Raw genomic sequence first — 8436 nt, 5'->3', positions numbered from 1 at the left:
CCCTGGTAAGGCCCCCACCTCCCTTTTCTGGCCATAGAGGCGTTTTCTAGGGGATCACATTTGAAGACATCCAGGCAGGAATGCCAGAGCTAGCTGACTTTCCCAGGCCAGGGCTGCGTGGGCAAAGAAAATCCCAAGGGGAGTCTGGGACTTGCCCTGTAAGGAAGGCTTCCTGGAGGAGGAGGCGCTGGCTCAGACAGGAAATCAGGAGGACGTGGCAGGGAGAAGGCAGAGGGTTTCTCGCTCTGGGTATCTCGGGAGGGTTGAAAGGAGGGCGGTGAGCCCCGGGGAAGGCCCGACGCTGAGCCCCGGAAGCCGAACTACAGAGGGGAATTGTTGCCTCCGCATCCTCGCCCCCAGGTCTCCCAGCCGAAGCTCTTGCTCCCATGTGCGGCGGGCGGGGTCCCGCTCCACCCCATCCCCGGCCTAAGCCCTCCCCCGGGCGCCCATTGGCCTGTACCCCACCCCCAGCCTGCGAAGTGCGCTGGGGGAAGGCGGTGGTCGCTCGCCTCCCTCCTGCCCCCGGCCTGGCTTCGCGGTGGAGGCGGCGCCTCTCCGCAGCCCAGACCCAGCTGGGCTGGCGCGCGGCGCAGGGCGGGCGAGGGCAGGCGGGGGGCGCCGCGCTCGGGCCCCAGGCGGCTACTGACGGCGGCAGCGGCGGCTCCAGGCGAGCGCGGTCCCCGCGTGCGCACAAGCTCACTCCGCCGCGCAGGGACCCACGGATACCGGCAGCCGGCGGACACACGGACGCGGAGACCCGGGCTCGGCGCGCGCTGCTGAGCGCACACGCTCCCCGTCCTCGGGCGGCTCGGGGCGCGGAGTGTGCCCCGGGCCGACCCGCAGCCCGCGGCCCCGCGGCGAGGCCCCGCTGTGAGCAGGTAAGGGCCGCCCCGCCGCCCCTGCCCCTCTAAGCCCTGTCCGCCCTCCCCCGACTCCAGAACCTTCGCCCCTTGGGGACCGCGGAGCCCCTCCTCCAGCTCGGCTGTCTCCGCAAGCAGCGTCCTTCACCGACGGAGAGCGGGCCAGGGCCAGAGCGGGGCCAACCTCCCGAAACCTAAATGAAGCCGTCTCCCGCCGCTGCACCCATCCTGCGCGACTGTCTGATACCCTCCCTCTAGCCCCCCTCCCCCGCCCTCCCAATATCTGGGATCATGCTCGGGGGCGACCGATCCTTGCAGCTCGCAGGGGGTGGGGTGGGCTAGCTACCTCGCGCCCCTCTCCATGCCAGAAGGGAGGACCAGGGGCAGGGAAGGCACTGCGGCCGGAGGGACCCACAGGGACCTGTCTCTCTACTCCCAGGGCAGACGGACGCGGCCAGGAGAAGCTGGAGGGTCCCCAGGGGGCTGGGTACCGCAGTCCTCACGGGATTTGAGGGGTGGGCAAGCGGCGTGCTGTGTACAGAGTGGAGTATGGGCCGGCGGAGAATGTCCCCCTGTAGTGACACCTTCGGGATTGTTCAGAAGAGCGTCGTCTCTCGGTTTCCCGCGGCGCAGAGAGGTGGGGGTCCGGATGCCTGGGCTTCTGCGATCCCGCGAGGAAACGCCCCACGGGGGCCTGTGGGAGAAACGCGGTGGCCTCCCCTGGCTGAAGTGGGCTCGCCTGAGATGAGACCCCTGCCCACTGCCTTAAAGGCACAGGCTCGTGCAGCAGCTGCGGGAGGCTGGGGCCCACATCCTGGGCAGGCAGGACCTTTGCAGGTTGGGTGGCGGGTGGTCCGAAGGGGCCAGGGTGCCAATGGATGGAGCTAGACGCTCAGGGGAGAGCCCGGCCAGGAGCTGATTGTATTTCACGTGGAGCTGGGAGTGGAAGCTCACCCCTGGCCCGTGCTCAGATCCCCTTTGAAAGCTGCTGGGGGAAGGATGGAGGACCCCTGCTAAATTCTCCAGATGATTTCTATGCTTTTAGTGCAGATGCATGTTTCCCTTATCCGCTCCCCCCACCTTCCCACACACACCAAAAGAAAATATACAGCATTTGGCTCTTCTAGTGAGCAGCGCTGCATTGGGGGCGGCTGGGGGATGGGAGGGGGCTACACAGTCTGTGGAGGGCACCCTGCCTTGGGACCCTCTTGGGCAGAGGCAGACAAGCATTGTGAAGGTCAGGCTGGAGGCTCTGAGCGGCTGTGGGCTTCTGAAGGGGATACAAAACTATGTATGGGCCTTGGTTGGGGGGCAGCAACGCTCAGATTTTCTCAGGGGGCCAGTCTGAGTTGGTGCTGGGTGCAGGGCGGGTTGGCAGAACCCCCAGTCCCCAGATGAATCTGGGGCTCCTCTTCTCCACTGACTTTGGGGAGGGCAAGTAGAGGTGCCAGTCTGGACACCAGTCAAAATTTGAGTATATGAATTAGAGACACAACACACTGGGGCAGGCCCTGTCCAGATCTTCCAAACAGTTCATCAACAAGTGTGTGTGGGGTGACCAGGGAGGCGAACCCGGTGCCTTCCCTCCCCTGTGGTGGGTAGTTCATCCATGATTCTGTGTCTGGGACAAGACCCTATGATTCTGTTTGCCCCTACGTGCAGTGAGAGGGGTTATCTCTGGGAAGCCTCTTGAAGGACTCTACATTCTAAGAACTAATCAGGCTAAAAGTTTCATTAAGGTCCTGTTTTGTGTAAGGTTAAGGCTGGCAGGGCGTTGATTGGAGAAACGCTTTGGAATACATCCTTTCTCGTGCGGCCACCCCTCTTTGCCGTGCTCCTACTTTGGGACACTTCCTCAATTTGTGTTGAATAAACAAAACAAAACAAAATGGGTGTTTAGAGATCAGTATCTACACCTAAGAGCCTAGGAAAGACAAGAGCTAAGGCCACAAGGTGGCTTTCTTCCTGGGGATGTGGCCTCAGGTTCAGTGTCCCAGGTCTCTGGCCTCTTAGGGGTGAAGATTTCATTGACCCAGGGCTGGCACTGTTAAGCAGAGGACACCTTGTGCTGTCTGCCAGAGGGCAGAACCAAGGAGTGCCAAGCACAGAGCACGAGCTCAGCTCAGTGCCAGGAAGGCCTTGCTTCCCTGAGAGCTACCCAGTGTGGAGCCGACACTTGGGGTGACTGTGGGTTTCCTGTCTGGGGAGGTATGTGAGCAGAGGTCCCATGCCCCAGACAGGTGGGACTGGGGCCCTGGAAGCCTCGGCCACCTCTGAATGGAGGAATCTACAAGTCCAGGGTCTGACTGGGCTGGGCCTAGTGGTCCAGCTGCCTGGCAACATTCAGGCTGCAAACTCTTCAGCTGTGGCGTGTTTGTACTGAGCCCTGGATGCCGTCAGAGGCACCTGGTGACAGCCACCTCCACAGTGACACACAGAGAGGGAGTGACACACTGCCGGGGCGGCATGCAGGTTTCCCATGACACCTGCCAGAGAACTGGGGCAAACATACAACAGCAGAGCACGACATACATACGGACAAGGGGACACACCCTCTCACACAGATCTCGACACACCTGGGGACTCGGACGTCTGCCCAATGAAGATCACAAATTCTTCCTTAATGAGCGTCCAGATGCACGTTGCACTGAGTGGAGAAAGCGTGTGTGTGTTGTTGTGTGAGGGTGGAACGAGGGTGGGTAGGCTTTTTCTGTAAAGGGCCAGATAGTAAATATTTTAGGCTTTGCTGGCCGTACACTAGGTTGCAACTGCTCCATCCTGCTGTCATAACGTAAAAGCAGCCATAGATGATACTTATGCAAATGAGCAGGGCTATGTTCTGATCATCTTTATTTACAGACACAAATTTGAATTTCGTACAATTTTCCTGTGTCCTGAAGTATGAGCCTTTTAAGTTTTTCCTGACCATTTGAAGATTAAAAAACATTTTTGGCTCACTGGCTGTACAAAAATAGGTGACAGGCCGGATCTGACCTGCTGGAAGGGTTTGTGAACCCCTGGGCTGTAGGTTAGCAAAGAGAAGTGGTTTAAGAGGTGGAAGATGGGAGGGGCTTAGTCCTGGGGGCCCAAGCCGCCCTAGGGGGTCCTTCCCTTCACCCTGCCTGGAGCTCAGGGTGCCCATCTATGTAATGCCTGGCCTCAGCATCCTACCTTAGACAGGCCTCTGCTGTGTTCATGTGATAAATCTCCTGTACTAAGGACACCTGGAGACAACATCCATGCCTGAAAATGAAAGGACATCGCGTCGCTGAGCTCACCAAACAGGTCCTGAGCCCCCATTCCCATTCACCCTCTTTGGCCAGGGGCATGCCCATCTCCACCAGTAGGAAAACCTCAGGGAAACCTGGACATGCCCCTTGTTCCCAAACAGGCTTCAAACTCACAAAGAGAAGGATGAGGCCTGAAACAGCCGAGGCAGGAGTAAGGGGCTCCTTATCTAGGGCTGGTAGTTCTCAGAGGTGGGTGAGGCCAGTGGAGGTGGGTGCAGCCGGGGTGGGCTTCCTGGAGGTGGTGGCAGGAGGTTAGATTGGCCTTGTGGAATATCTGGACATTCTCTTCCCAGCTCCAGGCATTGCCTTAGCTGTCACCTTTCCCCCGTGAAAAATGGGCATCAGAGAAGGGCGGCTGAGACAAAAGAATAAACATACAGTTCCTTTGCGGGCACTTCCGATGTCCCAGTGTCTGATTTAAGGCCGTGTGGTGAATCGGGTCCTGCCTTTGGTTTCTTCCTATCCCTCCTGTCTGTCCCCTTCTGACATTTCTTTCCTGCCATTTCCCCAGAGCGGTGGGCCAGGGAGACTTTCTTTTCCCACTTGCCCAAGCCTCTGGATTCTGTCCCCCACTTTCCATTCCAGCTGCCCTTCGCTGCCCAGGCCCCCATCACCTCTACCCTGAATCCAGGATAGGTTTTCTGCCTGCGCTTTGCTCCTTCCGCTCAGCTCACCAGCCTTCTGAGGAATACTCCCTAAACGGGCAGCTTAGCACGTCACTGCCCTGTAACACTCCTCAGTGCCCCCAGCCCTCTCCCGTGGAGCTAGGCTGCAGTGTCCCTGGCATCCGCAGACTAGCACCAGCCTTCCACCCTCTCGTCCACCCCCAACTCCTGGTATCTTGCTGGGTCCCTCGACACCCCGCATTCACCTTCCTAAACCCGTCCACCTGGCACTCCTCAGGGCTTGAGGGTCCCCACCGCGTGTTCTACCTGTGCCAGTCAGAGCTGGCCCGCCCTTCCAGGGCCTCACAGCTACTCTGGAGGGACTGCTGGTTAGCAGGGGTCAGCGCAGGTGGCAGTGCTCGCCATCCCACCTGCCCCAGCCTCACCCCCCGCCTGGGAGGTGCTAAGCAAACTCTCCACAAACCAGAGCCTGCTTCCTGTGCCCTCCCTCCCGCCCTCTCCCCACGCACCTCCCACCGCCTTCCATCACTTCCCGTCCCTCCTTTCCCCTTTCTGGTATCTTCTGTTTCCTCCTTCCCATTCTTCTCCCCTCATCCTCTTTCAGGCCCTGGGGGGCTGTCCCAGGCAGAGGACTCCCAGGACCCCTCCAGGCCAGGAGATGTGCCTGAACTAGCCAGTGTGGAAGGGCTTTGCAACGTGACCTTGGGAAAGGCTCTGGGTCTCTTCGGGCCTCAAACCCTCACCTGTGAAATGGGATATTACTACCCGTGTGCATGTGTGCCCAGCCTTTCCCTACCCTGAGCCCAGGTTCCCTATGTGTAAAATGCAGGGCCTGGGTGGAATCATCGTAGGCCTTCCAGGGACCTGGCTTCTGTCACCTGCTGTGCCCAGGACTCCGGGGACCAGGCTTTGAAAGGGGAACATTGGAACATCAAAGAGGAACGTCAGCGTTAATGATTAATCCATTGATTGCGAGAACACCCCTCACTCCGGCATTGGACACTGACCTTTATCAGCTCTGACCTTATTGGGGAGGAAAGAGGTTCTTGTCTCCCAGAATGAAGTTAAGTTCTCTCCCTTTGAGGGGTGAGTTGGAGAGGCAGTGCTTCATCTTTCAGGCTTCCCTCTCTGGTCCTCTGTACTAGGAGGGCAAGGAGGAAGTGGGAGGCGAGTGCTGCTCAGGTTTCGTTAATAAAGGGAGCACGTGTAGAGCGAGGGAGGTGAAGGATCCGCCTTCCCTGGGTCATCTTTGGTGTGGTGCCCAGGCTTGGCATTGCCCCATGAGGGAGAGGGATGCGGAGCGGCCAGAGGAGTCCAGTAGGAGATGCCTCAGCTCCATGAGGGCAGAAGAGGGACCCAGGGCTGTGTGGCCCCATGGAGAGGAGGAGTGAGATGCTGCCCTCCCACTGTGGGGGGCTCCCAGGAGACAAAGGAGCCTGTGCTGCTCACGGCTGGCCTGGAAGGGTGCAGTGGAGAGACATCAGCTTCCCTGAGGGCCCTGGACTGGCTGCTGGAGAGGGCTGAGCACCCCAGCCCAGGAGCTGGACCACTCTCAGCTGGGGGGCTGCAGAAAGGGTCCTGCAGGGTGTGGGGCAGTGTGGGGGGTGGCTGCAGGGTCTCCGAGTCCCCTCCCACTGCCCGCGGAAAGTCAGAGCCCGGTGAGTCACCGCTGGCTCCGGTGTGCTGACTGATGACGCCGTCTTCCTGCGTGCCTGGCGCAGTGGCTCGCCGGAGGAAAACAGCTGCTCTTTCTGTTCCCGCCCGAGGCCAGTCGCTGGGCTTCTGGGGCCTGAGGAGGGCAGGCCCTCCCAAGTCTGTAAGGGGGCACGTGCGTTCTCGCCAGGCAGGGCTCCGGGACTCTCTCCTGTGTGACCTTGGGAAGTGTCTCCCCCGCCTCTGGCCTCAGTTTCCCCACAGGAAACTCCGTACTGTAGGGGAGGTGACCTTTAAAGTCCATTTCAGGTCTGAAATGCTGTGTCTGTAATTCACTCTTCTTAAGGAGGGTGCTTCAGATATAGAAGTGTGGGCAGAGGGTAGCAGAGGGCCTGGCCAGTCCCCAGGGATGTGAGAGGGTACTACTAGGGTACCAATGGACTCTGAGCTGGTCTTCCTTTTACCAATAACAGAGAGTGGCAGGAGCATAGGGATGGAGTGCACAAGCTTTGGAGCCAAGCTGCTTCGGTTCACTTCCCAGCTCTACCACATGCTTGCTGTGTGTCCTTGGGGAAGTTGCTTAGCCTTTCTGTGCCTCAGTCGCCTCAGCTATAGAATGAGGATAATGCTAGGAACGACTGCATGGGTTTGGGGCAGGTGAAATGAGTTAATGCATACTGATTGTTTGGAAGAGTGCCTGGCATGTACCGAGTGGTTAATAAATGTTAGCCATCAGCAAATAAAAGTGCAGCAGGCCTGATGTTCCTATTTTGAATATGACAGAGGGCTTATGGTGGTGGAGGTGGCAGCAGGAAGGTGAAAAAACCTGAACACAAAGTGGTAAGATAATAATAATAGTTAACACACGTGTAGCCCTTATTGGGAGCCAGGCTATACTCCGCTCTCCATAGTTTACTTATATCAATTGGTTGATGCCTCCCAGTAACATCTATGTAGTAGGCATTACTGTTATTCCATTTTCACATATAATTGAATTGAGCCACAGAAAAGTTAAGTGGCTTCCCTGAGGTCTTTAAGCTTAAAACCCTAGCAAAATGGTTCCTGAGTCCACCACACTACATGCCAGGAGGTAGTTTAATTGTCCTCAGATTAGTTGCAAAAGCCAGTTTATCCCAGCAGAGCCTGGACCCAAGAGAGAGCACCTGGGAGTATCAGTGACCAGGTCATCCAGAGCCACATGTGTGGCTGGGCTGAAAGAGCCCAGCATCCATCCTCAGGGAGGGGAGGGTCCAACCCCAGGCTGCAGTGGCCAGGCCTGGCCCTTAGGAGGGTCACTGGCAGCTTGGGGGAGTACAGAGGAGAGAGGCAGCTGGAACAGGGTGCAGGGGACAGGGCTGGGAATGGCTGACCCAGGGGACACATCTCAAAGTGCTTTCCTGGGACAGAGGAGCCAGGCATGTGGTCCAGAGGAGTATGAGGTTTGGGACAGGTGGCCTCAGACCGTAAACTCTGAGCATTGTCCCTCAGGGGCTGTGCCCAGTGGCCTCGGGGCGGGGGTCAGGGGAGAAGAGGTGGGGGCTGAGGTCACCATCCTGGAGAGGCTGCAGGAGGTCATCTCTGAGGTTTCCAGCTGAGGTCGGGAGTGGGAAGGTCAAGGCCTGGGAGCTCCCAGCTTCCCTCTTTCCATCTCTTGGCTAGCGAGTATCTGTGTCCTGTTGGGCAGAGGGTGGACTGTAGTTGGGGAAGGTGAACAAGAGGGGGCAAAAGTGGGAATCAGGAACCCGGGTCTAGTGCCAGAGGAGGCCTCGTGTTGAGAGTACCCCAGCCCCAACACCCTGCGGCGCTGGGCTGGGAGCACGCCGCTCTCCTGGTTCGCCGCGTTGTCTGAGCAGCCTGGTGACAAAGCAGGGAGCGGGGGGATGGTTAGGCGGGGACCTCTGATCGCTTCAGCTTGTTTTTAATCCACTGCAGGGATAAGCAGCCCGCAAGTCTGGGCATCGTGTGTGTGTGTGTGTGTGTGTGTGTGTGTGTGTGTGTGTGTGTGTG

The 8436-nt window shown here is 58.5% G+C and overlaps 1 protein-coding gene across 2 annotated transcripts in view; it reads left to right on the top strand.

Moving 5' to 3' along the window:
• Positions 1–432: 432 nt before the first annotated feature.
• The window catches only part of ADCYAP1R1 (ADCYAP receptor type I), a 52678-nt gene continuing 44674 nt past the window's right edge, over positions 433–8436 (top strand). For both annotated transcript variants that reach the window (XM_027102264.1, XM_027102263.1), the window contains exon 1: positions 433–878. The gene's annotated coding sequence lies outside the window, so the exon portion shown is untranslated. The remainder of the gene's footprint in view (positions 879–8436) is intronic.

Source organism: Aethalodelphis obliquidens, unplaced genomic scaffold (assembly GCF_003676395.1).
Source record: "Aethalodelphis obliquidens isolate GAN/ISIS:26980383/991018 unplaced genomic scaffold, ASM367639v1 scaffold5, whole genome shotgun sequence".
Classification (NCBI taxonomy): domain Eukaryota; kingdom Metazoa; phylum Chordata; class Mammalia; order Artiodactyla; family Delphinidae; genus Aethalodelphis; species Aethalodelphis obliquidens.
This window is presented reverse-complemented; position numbering and strand designations above follow the sequence as displayed.